Here is a 14,363-nt window from a genome sequence, read left to right as displayed (position 1 = left end):
CGACGCGTCGTATCGAACGTTCGATACAAACAGTTCGATACCAAATTAGGTGTCGAATAGCCTTTTTATACTCAGTTGAGCAGAGCTCACAGAGTATATTAACTTTGATTGGATAACGGTTGGTTGTACAGGTATAAAGGAATCGAGATAGATATAGACTTCCATATATCAAAATCATCAGTATAAAAAAAAAATTTGATTGAGCCAAGTCCGTCCGTCTGTCCGTTAACACGATAACTTGAGTAAATTTTGAGGTATCTTGATGAAATTTGGTATGTAGGTTCCTGGGCACTCATCTCAGATCGCTATTTAAAATTAATGATATCGGACTATAACCACGCCCACTTTTTCGATATCGAAAATTTCGAAAAACCGAAAAAGGGCGATAATTCATTACCAAAGACGGATAAAGCGATGAAACTTAGTAGGTGAGTTGAACTTATGACGCAGAATAGAAAATTAGTAAAATTTTAGACAATGGGCGTGGCACCGCCCACTTTTAAAAGAAGGTAATTTTAAAGTTTTGCCAGCTGTAATTTGGCAGTCGTTGAAGATATCATAATGAAATTTGGCAGTAACGTTACTCCTATTACTGTATGTATGCTTAATAAAAATTAGCAAAATCGGAGAACGACCACGTCCACTTTAAAAAAAATTTTTTTTAAGTCTAATTTTAACAAAAAATTTAATATCTTTACAGTATATAAGTAAATTATGTCAACATTCAACTCCAGTAATGATATGGTGCAACAAAATACAGAAATAAAAGAAAATGTCAAAATGGGCGTGGCTCCGCCCTTTTTCATTTAATTTGTCTAGGATAGTTTTAATGCCATAAGTCGAACAAAAATTTACCAATCCTTGTGAAATTTGGTAGGGGCTTAGATTCTAGGACGATAACTGTTTTCTGTGAAAAAGGGCGAAATCGGTTGAAGCCACGCCCAGTTTTATACACAGTCGTCCATCGTTCGGCCGTTAACACGATAACTTGAGTAAAAATCGATTTATCTGTGGGTTTATGCAAATGACGATTCCTATATACTTTAATATTAATTACTTTATTGATTATAATTGAGTTAGCATATTGTCACGGATATTAGCATCGCTAAGTTATACCATCACTAAGGCGATGCTAAGGCCACGATAAGCAGTATTTACGTCAATAATCAAATCATGTATACACATATATAAGGCAGCCGAAAGATGTCACACACAGATGCATTTACTTATACGCCTATGTATGCGCAAGAGACTGTAAACTACAAACATTCACATCAATAATTCAATCATTATGTATCTACATAAACGAATAAATAATTGCGTCTACACATATGTACGTATACGAGCAGCGGAGCGGCAATGCACAAAAACATGCATATATCTTATCTGAGTTGTCACAAGAGAGAGCAATAATTGTGCACGTAGTTGTGGCTGGCGATTTTGTAGCCGAAACTAACTAGTAAGTCCTGGAAATCGAAGAGCCTAGAAGTATGCAGCGTAAACTATAAAAGCGGGGCAGGCGAGTAAGAAGTAATTCAGTTTGAGTTGAGCACTCAATCAGTTATTGATTCAGCACGCGATCTGGCGGCCAATAGTAGAGTTTAATTTGAGTTGACAATCAGTTTGGTTATTAAGCCAGCGAGTAGCAAAGTATAAGTGTTATTGTGAAGTACTTTAATAAAGGCCATTTTTCCATTATTCAATATTGGAGTTATTTATTCAACAGTTTAGTGATTCGAACTTAGCAGAGGATTGCAAATAAGAGGATTTGCAAGTAAATTCGTTACAATTGGCGTCAGAAGAGGAATTGTTGAATAAATTCCAGAGGACAACAAGGACATGGCAAAGTTCAGTGAATTGAAGATCCAGCAACTAAAGAAGGAGTTGGAGAGCCGTGGATTGAATACAAGCGGCGTTAAACTTGAACTTCAGGCACGGCTACGAGAGGCAATGGAAGCAGAAGGAATTGATGTGGAAGAGTATGACTTTCATCTTGATGGCGAGAAAATAACAAAAATGGAAGAAACACCGCAGACAATGGCGAACACAGACTTGAACATGATTTTGGCTGCAATATCTGCTCAAACATCGACAGTGGCTTCTCAACTGGAATCGCAAAAGACAGATATAACAACTGGCATCTCAACTAGAAAAACAGAAAACGTATATTTCATCACAGATGGAATCCCAAGAGACACGAATAACATCAAAGATCGAAGCACAAGAAACGCGTATTTCAGAAATGTCGACACAGATTACATCAAAGATGGAAACACAACTGAAAGAACAAGAGGCACGCATAACAGTACAACTCGAAGCGCAGGAGGCGCGTATATCATCAAAACTCGAAGCGCGTATGGACGAGAAAATAACGCAGTTTGAGGAAAAAATCGAAGCCGAGGTGGATGCTTTGAGAGGTCGTATACAGGAATTGCAACTTAATCGGCCGGCTGCTTCAGCGAGTAATACGAAGGTAAAAACTCCATCTTTTGACGGCTCTGTTCCTTTCCAGGTCTTCAAGCTACAGTTTGAGAAGACCGCAGCAGTGAACAACTGGAATGCGGAAGATAAAGTTGCTGCACTGTTCGTGGCATTTAAGGGGCCAGCAGCGGAAATCCTACAGACGATTCCCGAAGGAGAGCGGAACAATTATGAAGCATTGATGGCTGCTGTAGAACGACGTTATGGAAGCGCGCATAGAAAACAGATATTCCAAATTGAGTTGCAAAACCGCTACCAAAAAGCAAATGAGACATTGCAGGAGTTTGCTTCAGATGTTGAAAGGTTGGCCCATCTCGCAAATGCGGACGCACCCGTGGAATACACCGAGAGGGTAAAAATCCAGAGTTTTATAAATGGCGTACGAGACGTGGAAACGAAGCGAGCTACATACGCAAACCCAAAACTGACATTTGCTGAAACGGTGCATTGACTCAGGAAACGGCCTCACTATTGAGTAAACCAGCATACAAAGCTCATCGTGTGGAAGTGGAAAGACTAGATTGGGTAGACACAATTTTGGAAGCACTGAAGGGATCACAACAGAAAAATGCCGGAGTGATTAAATGTTTCAAGTGCGACAACCCAGGTCATATTGCACGACATTGCAGCACCGGTTCTAATAGCTCCAATAATGTGGGTGGCCGTAAACGCAGAGCTGAAGGAGATGAGCAAATCTCCAAGTCCACTCAATCGTTAAACTAAAGCTAGTCAGCCGCAAGGGGCGACAGCTGGCTCCCTCAATTGAATGCCCCATAATCTCTATCTCACAAATTGGAAGAAGGTCAAACAATCTTACTGTCGGAGGACATGTGGATGGAAAGGAACGTTTACTGACTGTAGATACGGGTGCATCTCATTCCATCATTCGAGCGGATTTAGTCAACAAGAAGATAAGACCATTGCATGGAGCAAGATTGCGTACAGCCACTGAAGAAGACAGCACGGTTCTAGGAGAAGTATCATGTGAAGTCGCAATTGGGAACGTCACGGTAGTACACAATTTTATAGTGGCAGAGATTGTTGATGAAATCATAATTGGAGTGGACTTCTTAATCGACTAGGGCATCAAGATTGACATGCAAAGCAAGACGATGCGATATAAGAACATGGATGTACCACTTAATTTCGGCTACGAGAGAGGCTACAGCAGTAAACGAGTGCTGGTGGAAGAGAGTCAGCGAATACCACCAAAATCCGAAGCAGTCATCTGGGCAAAGGTTGATGGAGATTGTGGGACAAACAAATTGTGGGTTGTCGAGGCAGCAACGCCGAACGTACTTGTAGGAAAAACCCCTGGCTATGACAAAACAGGATGGACGTATTCCGATAAGAGTACTCAATGAGTTCAAGTCACCACTCAAACTGACCAAAGGAGCTATTTTAGGAAGATGCCAAGAGGCTGTAGTAGTTATTAACTGTAAACAGCTCCAGGAACACGTTTCATCTAGTAATACTGATCTTTCAAATGACATCACGGCATGGACGGAGGGACTAGAGGAAGCCTATCAGAGTAAGGCAAAACAACTGCTCCTAAAGTACGCGAACATATTTGACCAGGATGGTTCCAAACGAGACCGCACCAATGTTGTGAAACATCAAATTGACACTGGAGATGCGAGGCCGATCCGTCAAGCTCCACGTAGTGTTCCACTGGCGAAGCGGGAAGTTGTGAGTCAAATCATACAAGAAATGAGCGACAGCAGCGTCATCGAACCATCAGCTAGTCCATGGAGCTCACCGGTAGTACTTGTAAAGAAGAAGGATGGAAATATGAGGTTTTGCGTGGACTACCGGAAGTTGAATGACGTAACGAAAAAGGATAGCTACCCATTGCCAAGAATTGACGACACTCTGGACTCGCTATCTGGTACGAAATGGTTTTCCACGCTGGATTTGAAAAGCGGCTACTGGCAAGTTGAAGTGAAGGAGGAAGATAAAGAGAAAACAGCCTTCAGTGTGGGTGATGGTCTTTGGCAATTTACAGTGATGCCTTTTTGACTTTGTAATGCACCAGCTACTTTTGAGAGACTCATGGACCAGGTATTGAAAGGACTACATTGGAAAACATGCTTGGTGTACCTGGACGACATCATCGTATTGGGCAAGAACTTTGATGAACATCTTAAAAACTTAGATGAAGTTTTCCAGAGAATAGCTGGCGCTGGTCTGAAGTTAAGTCCCAAAAAGTGGGCGCTGTTTAAAAAGGAAGTAAATTATTTGGGTCACAAGGTAACGACAGAAGGTATCCGTACAGCGAATGAAAAGATAGAGGCAGTAAAGGATTGGCCAAGACCGTAGAATCTGCATGAATTGAGAAGTTTCCTTGGGCTGTGCACATATTACCGCCGATTTGTACCAAATTTTGCCAGCGTAGCCCATAGTCTCCACGAGCTAACAAGAAAAAATAAAGCTTTTGAATGGAAGAAGGAGCAAGAAGTAGCTTTCCAAACATTGAAAGAGCGTTTGTGCACTGCCCCAATGTTGGCATATCCGATTCCAGGAGCAACATTTATTCTAGATACAGATGCGAGCGGATATGCTATAGGAGGCGTTTTATCACAACTGGTCGATGGACAGGAGAAGGTAGTTGCATATTACAGCCGTTCGATTGGAAAACCAGAGAGGAACTACTGCGTTACGCGGAGAGAGCTGTTGGCATTGGTAGAGTGCATTAAACATTTTCACAAATACCTCTACGGCCAGCGATTCCGTGTCAGGACAGATCACGCAGCTTTAAAATGGCTTCTGCAGTTCCGTAATCCGGAAGGACAATTGGCACGGTGGATCGAGCGACTCCAAAGCTATGACTTTTCCATTGAGCATCGAAAAGGTAGTACCCATGGAAATGCTGATGCAATGTCACGAAGACCATGTAGTTTGGAATGCAAGCACTGTTTAAAAGCCGAGGCTAAAGAAGACATTATAGATGTCCGGCTAATCACTATAACATGTACAGATGAATGGGACAAGGAACAGCTAAGAAAGTGCCAGCTAGAAGATGCAGATCTGTCACGTGTTATGCAAGGGCTCGAACGAAATGAAAGACCAAAGAGAGAACAGATGTCAGCAGAGAGTCCCATTGCGAAGTCATATTGGGCACAGTGGAACAGTTTAGAATTGATATCCGGTTGCCTTCATCGAGTATGGGAGAGTGAGGATGGTAAATACAAGAATAAACTGATAGTTGTTCCCAGAAAGAGGATTCCTGACGTGCTCAGCGAGCTGCATAATGGTCCAAGCGGAAGTCATCTTGGAATCACGAAGACGCTCGAGAAGATTAAACAGAGATTCTATTGGGTTGGTTGCCGTCAGTCGGTCACTGAGTGGATTGCGAACTGCGAGGTTTGCAGCAGACCGAAAGGGCCCAGAACACGAAGTCATGGCCAGATGAAGCAATATAACTCAGGTGCGCCATTTGAAAGGATCGCTATGGATGTCGCCGGTCCATTTCCTACTAGCAACGGCGGAAACAAATATGTACTGGTAGTTATGGATTATTTCAGCAAATGGCCAGAGGTATACCCAATCCCAAATCAAGAAGCGGAAACGGTAGCAGAAGTGTTTATAAACAATTGGGTTGCAAGGTATGGTGTACCAATGGAGTTACATTCTGACCAAGGCAGGAATTTTGAATCAGCTGTGTTCCAGGAAATGTGTAAGTCATTGGGCATTCGAAAAACACGGACAACTGCATTGCATCCTCAATCCGATGGTATGGTAGAACGATTCAATAGAACATTGGAGGAGCACTTAAGGAAAGTAGTAGACAAGTACCATAAAGAATGGGATACCCGCATACCATTATTCTTGATGGCTTACCGATCAGCAGTGCATGAGACAACGGGCCAAACCCCTGCAAAAGTAATTTTTGGCAATGACCTCAGACTGCCAGCTGATTTGAAGTTTGGGATAGATGCCAATGCGGAGAGAAATGTCAGGAAATCCACTAGTGATTTGGAAGAAGAGCTAAGAGAAATACATGATCTGATAAGGCAACGAACAAAGATTATGAGTGACAAGATGAAGGCCAGATATGATAAAGCAATTAATTCAGAAGGTTTTCAGGAAGGAGATTTGGTGCTGTTATACAACCCGCAACGTAAAAAAGGTTTGTCCCCGAAATTGCAGTGTAATTGGGAAGGCCCATACAAAGTTGTAAAACGGATCAACGATGTAGTGTGCCGCATACAAACCATCGGTAAAACATGAACCAAAATGAAAGTGGTCCATTTGGAAAGGCTGGCAACGTTTAGATCAAGAGATTTGTCTGACCGGGACGATCAGACTTAGGTGGAGGACAGTGTCACGGATATTAGCATCGCTAAGTTATACCATCACTAAGGCGATGCTAAGGCCACGATAAGCAGTATTTACGTCAATAATCAAATCATGTATACACATATATAAGGCAGCCGAAAGATGTCACACACAGATGCATTTACTTACACGTCTATGTATGCGCGAGAGACTGTAAACTACAAACATTCACATCAATAATTCAATCATTATGTATCTACATAAACGAATAAATAATTGCATCTACACATATGTACGTATACGAGCAGCGGAGCGGCAATGCACAAAAACATGCATATATCTTATCTGAGTTGTCACAAGAGAGAGCAATAATTTGTGCACGTAGTTGTGGCTGGCGATTTTGTAGCCGAAACTAACTAGTAAGTTCTGGAAATCGAAGAGCCTAGAAGTATGCAGCGTAAACTATAAAAGCGGGGCAGGCGAGTAAGAAGTAATTCAGTTTGAGTTGAGCACTCAATCAGTTATTGATTAAGCACGCGATCTGGCGGCCAATAGTAGAGTTTAATTTGATTTATCAATCAGTTTGGTTATTAAGCCAGCGAGTAGCAAAGTATAAGTGTTATTGTGAAGTACTTTAATAAAGGCCATTTTTCCATTATTCAATATTGGAGTTATTTATTCAACAGTTTAGTGATTCGACCTTAGCAGAGGATTGCAAATAAGAGGATTTGCAAGTAAATTCGTTACAATATGAAATGTAAAGAATGATATTTCAAAATTTTCCTTGTAAAGAAGTCAGACGATTTTCAATAGACGAATTACACACAACGCTTTTCATTGTCTGTGAATAATTTGGATTTATACATTGGTAAAATCCTTACTCATAAATATTATCTCACATTTGGGGGCTCGTCCAACGTTGTGTGTTTTACTAAAGACGTATAAAGACGAAAGAGGGATCAACTACAAAAATCTTCTAAAGGAGTATAATGACGAAATTTGGATAAAGACGAAAAAAGGTGAATCTTAAAGCTGGGAACATTTTAATGATGGCAAAAAGCATGCAGTCAGCAATAATACCGAATGTGTGTGAATGGACCTTGCATCAGCTAAAAGAAAAGGCAAAGGAAGTGGGATTGGCTATGGGCGGTACTAAAGCTGAAATTATTGCACGCCTAATGGAATATGATCCGAGCGGGAATTTGTTGCATTGCGACGATGAAGGGGAAGAAGGTCCTGCAGCTTTTGAACTTGCATCTGCAAGCAATGAAGACGAAAGACGTGGCTTCAAGTTAGAACTCATAAAGAGTCAGCAGGAAATTGACTTAGGAAGGCGTGAGAGAGAGCTTCTTAAACGGGAGCTTGAACTATCTCGTCGTGAGGTTGAGTTCCTACGAGCTAGTAGAAATGCAAGCAGACTAGAGGATTCGCATCCCTCAGCAGTTATTGGAGAATACTTGCTAGAGGAGCAACGTATATCATCACAAAGATTGCGGTCAACATCCAAGATGAGTATTAAGACATTAGGTGAACTCATTAATGATTTTAATGGATCACCTGATCAATTCAACGTTTGGAAGAAGCAATTAGTTTTTCTGAAATCTGCACATGGTCTCAGTGAGAACGAAATAAAAATTTTGATTAGTCTGAAACTCAAGGGAAAAGCATTTGAGTGGCTTCATTCAAAAGCTGAGCATTTAGACATGACATTTACGGATTTATTGTCTAAAATTGAGCGAATGTATAAGCCAAAAACAAGCAAAATCGAGCAAAGAAAACAATTTGAAAATCGAGTATGGACAAAAGAAGAACCATTCAGAGAATACGCTCATGATAAGATCGTGATCGGAAATCGCATTCCTATTGCAGATGAGGACATGTTGGAGTACCTTATAGAGGGAATACCGGATCGCACTCTTTATAATCAAGCACGTATGCAGCAATTCATTACAGTAGAATCTCTAATAGAAGCGTTTGACAGAATTTTCTTAAAAGAATCAACAATTTCCACGCATTATAGTGTTAAGTTGATGAAAAATAAAACTGGTGAAGGTTATAAAGATGGTTCTGATGCTAGTGTCTTGCAGAAGTGGACAATGAAGAGGAAAAATTGTTATAACTGCGGAGAGTTGGGGCACGAAAGCGGTGAATGCCCAAAGAAAGGAAAAGGTCCAAAATGTTTTAACTGTGGATAGCATGGACACATTGCATTAAAATGTTTTGAGAAAGCCAAACAAACAAAACAATCTAATATAATAACCTGGAAACCCTGTACACGTTACATGAAAGCTGTTTTGATACATGACCACGAAATTGAAGCACTTATTGATACGGGTAGTGACTTAACATTAATGTGTGAAAATGAATATGAAAAGATTGGGTCACCGATATTGGAATCTTCAGAAGTCCGTTTTTCTGGGTTGGAATCACCGGCGCACGATGTAATGAGATAATTTGACACAGAAATAGTCATAGATGGGCATATTTTTCCAATCCGAATCAGAGTGATTTCCAATGTTATTGCAAGGCATCGTCTTTTGATTGGAAATGATTTTCTTGTACAAAGAAATTTCCATGCCAAACAGGGTGTGATTTATATTGACAAGGATAACGATGTTTCTGAAATTTTTCAAATCCAAGCTTATGATGAGGAGGATAATGGAGAGATTGACCTTTCTCATATAGATGAACATGAAGTTAAATCTGAAGTGGAGAGAATAGTTACTAATTATAAGCCGAAACAAAATGTCAACACGACGGTGAGTATGAGATTAGTACTTAAAGATAATGAGCCTGTGTATCAGAAAGCGAGAAGATTATCTCCAGCTGAGAGGGCATCGTGAACAAACAAATTGAAGAGTGGCAGAGCCAAGGCATAGTAAGACCTTCAGCATCTGATTATGCTAGTCCGATAGTTTTGGCTAAGAAAAAAGATAGTTCCCATCGACTTTGTATAGATTATAGATTGCTCAATAGGAAAATTGTAAGGGGTCGATATCCCTTGCTTTTAATTGAGGATCAACTGGATGGACTTCAAGGTGCAAGAATATTTAGCACATTAGACTTGAAGAATGGATTTTTTCATGTTAAAGTAGACGAGGAAAGTGTGAAATATACGGCGTTCATTGTTCCAGATGGGCAGTTCGAGTTCTTAAGAGTTCCTTTTGGACTCTGTAACTCACCATCAGTATTTCAGAGGTACATTAATGCCATTTTTAGAGAAGCAATACGCGAAGGCATTGTATTGATTTATATGGACGACTTGATAGTTATTTCAAAAGATGTAAATGAGGGTTTGCAAAGGCTGAGAAAGATTTTTGATATAGCATCAAACGCGGGTTTAATCATCAATTTCAAAAAGTGTAATTTTCTGACAAGCCGAGTAGAGTTTTTGGGTCATATTATTGAAAATGGCATGGTAAGACCCTCAGAAATCAAAATCAAAGCTGTGAAATGCTTTCCTGAGCCAACAAATATAAGACAAGTTCAAGCTTTTCTGGGATTAACAGGATATTTCAGAAAATTTATTCCAGACTACTCAAGAATCGCTCGACCTTTATCGAATCTTTTGAGATCCAATGTCAAATTTAAATTTAATTGTACAGAAAGACAAGCTGTTGAATCATTGAAAACCTATCTTACTAGTCAGCCAGTTCTTAGTATTTATAGGGTTGGTGCTGAAACTGAACTTCACACAGATGCTTCTAAAGATGAGTATGGGGCAATTTTATTGCAAAAGGATGCTGGGGATGGATTGATGCACCCTATATATTTTGCAAGTGGAAAGACTACTGAGGCTGAAGAGGAATATCCTAGCTATGAGTTAGAAGTTTTGGCTATAGCCCTACGTCGATTTCGCGTATACCTATTAGGAATACAATTTAAGATTGTGACGGATTGTCAAGCTTTTACTATGACCATGCAGAAAAAAGATCTGTGTATAAGGGTATCACGCTGGATATTGCTCTTAGAAGATTTTCAGTATACAATAGAGCACAGGCCGGGTCGAAGTCTTAAGCATGTGGACGCATTAAGTAGATACCCGATTTCGTCATGTTTAATAATTACTGAGACTGATGACAGTCTATCTGCAAGAATAAAGAAATTTCAGCAAGAAGATGTTGATTTAAATAAAAAAATAAAACAAACAGAATAGGGAACGTGTAGAGGTTATAGTATTTGGAGGGGGCTGTTGTGCAAAGACGTAGAGGACGAATCACGTATCGTAGTTCCAAAAGTAATGCAGATGCAGATTATTCGAGGCGCACATGAAAGAGGACATTTTTCAGTTGGGAAAACTTTGAAATTGCTTGAAAATTCTTATTGGATCCCTGACTTGCGGAAAAAAGTAGAGAAGGTAATCGAAAGTTGTGTACCATGCATTTTAGCTGAGAGAAAGAAGGGGAAAACAGAAGGATTTTTGCATCCAATTGACAAAGGAAGTTCTCCCTTTCACACATATCATATTGACCACTTAGGACCACTGCCGTCAACAAAAAAATCCTACTGCCATGTTTTTGCGGTAATTGATTCATTTACAAAATTTGTGTGGCTCTATGCTACCAAATCAACAACCTCTGCAGAAGTAATTGAAAAGCTTCGACTGCAATCAATTAACTTCGCTAATCCGAAACGAATTGTAAGTGACAGGGGAACTGCTTTCACATCAAAAGAATTTGCAATGTATTGTAGCGAAGAAGGAATTCAACATGTCCTAATAACAACAGGTATTCCCAGGGCAAATGGTCAAATTGAAAGAGTTAATCGAATAATAATTCCTATGCTAGCGAAACTCTCTGCTCCAAGTCCAGGGGAATGGTATTGCCATCTTAGCAATGTTCAGAAGTTGATCAACATTACAGTGCATCGAAGTGCCGACGGGTGCCACTCCATTTAAATTGATGTTTGGAGTAGAAGCAAACACCAAAGATGATCTGAAGTTGTTAGAGATCTTGGATCAGGAGTCTATTAATGCGTTTGAGGAAGAAAGAAGTTATCTCCGACAGGAGGCACATAAGAGCATTCAACTTATGCAGGACGAAAATAGGCGACATTTTAATAGAGGCAGAAAAAAGGCATATATTTATCGTGAAGGAGACTTGGTCACTATTCGAAAAACGCAGCAAACACCAGGATCTAAGTTGGCGCACAAGTTTCTTGGCCCTTATCAAATAGTGAAGTGTTTACGAAACGACAGATATGTTGTACATAGAATTGGTGAGACTGATGGTCCCAAACAAACATCTACCGCAGCTGATTCTATGAAAAGATAGACATTTGATGACGATGAGGACGTTTTCCGAAGTGATGATGAGCAATTAGAAGAAGACGGAGATGCACTCGGGTCGAGTACTTGATCAGGATGGCCGAATGTGGGTTTATGCAAATGACGATTCCTATATACTTTAATATTAATTACTTTATTGATTATAATTGAGTTAGCATATGAAATGTAAAGAATGATATTTAAAAATTTTCCTTGTAAAGAAGTCAGACGATTTTCAATAGACGAATTACACACAACGCTTTTCATTTTCTGTGAATAATTTGGATTTATAAATTGGTAAAATCCTTACTCCTAAATATTATCTCACATATCTTTACTAAACTCAGTTCACGTACTTATCTGAACTCACTTTATATTGGTATAAAAAATGGCCGAAATCCGACTATGACCACCCCACTTTTTCGATATCGAAAATTACGAAAATTGAAAAAATACCATAATTCTACACCAAATACGAAAAAAGGGATGAAACATGGTCATTGGATTGGTTTATTGACGAAAAATATAACTTTAGAAAAAACTTTGTAAAAAGGGTGTGACATCTACCATATTAAGTAGAAGAAAATGAAAAAGTTCTTCAGGGCAGGAACACTTTTCGTGGTATTACATATATAAATAAATTAGCGGTACTCGAGAGATGATTTTCTGGGTCACCTCCACATTTTGGTCGATATCTCGAAAACGCCTTCACATATACATCTACCACCACCCCCTTTTAAAACCCTCTTTAATACCTTTAATTTGATATCCATATCGTACAAACACATTCTAGAGTCACCCCTGGTCCACCTTTATGGCGATATCTCGAAAAGGCGTCCACCTATAGAACTAAGGCCCACTCCCTTTTAAAATACTCATTAACACCTTTCATTTGATACCCATATCGTACAAACAAATTCTAGAGTCACCCCTGGTCCACCTTTATGGCGATATCTCGAAAAGGCGTCCACCTATAGAACTAATGTCCACGCGCTTTTAAAATACTCATTGACACCTTTCATTTGATATCCATATCGTACAAACAAATTCTAGAGTCAGCCCTGGTCCACCTTTATGGTGATATCCCTCAATGACGTCGACCTATAGAACTATGGCTCTCCCTCTTAAAGTACTCTGCAATACCTTCCATTTGATACACATGTCATACAAACGCATTCCAGGGTTACCCTAGGTTCATTTTCCTACATGGTGATTTTCCCTTAGTTTGTCTCCATAGCTCTCAGCTGAGTATGTAATGTTCGGTTACACCCGAACTTAGCCTTCCTTACTTGTTGAAAGTTTATAATTTTATGCTTTGGTGATTATTTAGGGAATATTTTTTTCTTCAGAGATTAAGAAACACACGCTATGTATAAAAGAAAATATTTTGGTAGTTCCAAAAAGCTTTCTAAACACTCTTTGAAATCTGCAAACGAAAGAGATCATACCAAGATACGAGAACTAAAATGGCATCATAGAGCGTTCGATATCGACTTGAAGTATCGACTCAACGAGTGTCGACTATCTAATTACGGAAAGCCACCCCAGGGTAAAACTGTAACGCTTTCGCGTGGCGAGTAGGCAACAATTTTCATAAAAAGAACCAAATACCCCGTAAAGACGTTACCTGCTTTTTAGAACAGAACAAAATATATTTACAACCCTTGCGCGGCGTACAAAGAGCGTAACACTTTTGTCAGAAAAGAAAACGCTATTAATAAACAATTTTTACCCCACCTTTCTCTAGAGATGATGGGAAAAAGTGACAGTCGTATATTATTACGACACACGTCGATAACTATATTTCAACTGTTGTTGCTGTTGTTGTAGCAGTGCTTCGCCCCATCTAATCGATGCGACCAATCACAAATTAACATCAATGTCCTCTAACGGGAGTCCAAGGAAATTTGCTGTTTTAACAGGGGTGGCCCATAATGCAAGCGTGGCATACATTTTGTATGTCGGGGTTGATTCTGGATAGGTAAGCGTTTAACCTATTACAGTATCCAGATCGAAGTTGAGCTAGAGTGACTCGTGTTTTCCTGGGGAGTATGCGTTTCTCTTCTGCAAGTTTTGGGTATTGTTCTTTGAGTACAGGATTCACCAGGTAATTCCCGTCATAAAGATCCGACGCCTGTTTGTGGAGTTCACTGAGAACCTGCTTGTGTTTTTTGGCTTCATACGGCTGAGTTCTCAGGTGCCGTATTTCCTCATAATGCTTACGGAGATGACTCCTTAAGCCCCTGGGCGGTGTTGGCTCATCAATCAGATGCCTGTTGGTATGCCCAGGCTTCTGGGTATTCAGCAGGAACTGTTTGGTTAGCATCTCATTTCTCTC

The 14,363-nt window shown here is 39.9% G+C and overlaps 2 protein-coding genes across 2 annotated transcripts in view; one reads left to right on the top strand and one right to left on the bottom strand.

Moving 5' to 3' along the window:
* Window positions 1–14,363, bottom strand: part of mRNA-cap (mRNA-capping-enzyme) — an 82,404-nt gene that overhangs the window by 35,539 nt on the left and 32,502 nt on the right. The gene's annotated exons all lie outside the window — the stretch shown is intronic.
* Dus2 (Dihydrouridine synthase 2) overlaps window positions 1–14,363 on the top strand; it is a 73,953-nt gene that overhangs the window by 45,667 nt on the left and 13,923 nt on the right. The gene's annotated exons all lie outside the window — the stretch shown is intronic.

This window comes from Eurosta solidaginis, chromosome 4, assembly GCF_040869045.1.
Source record: "Eurosta solidaginis isolate ZX-2024a chromosome 4, ASM4086904v1, whole genome shotgun sequence".
In the NCBI taxonomy this organism is placed as follows: Eukaryota; Metazoa; Arthropoda; class Insecta; order Diptera; family Tephritidae; genus Eurosta; species Eurosta solidaginis.
Note: the sequence above shows the minus strand (reverse complement) of the source record. Positions and strands in the feature narration are given on the sequence as shown.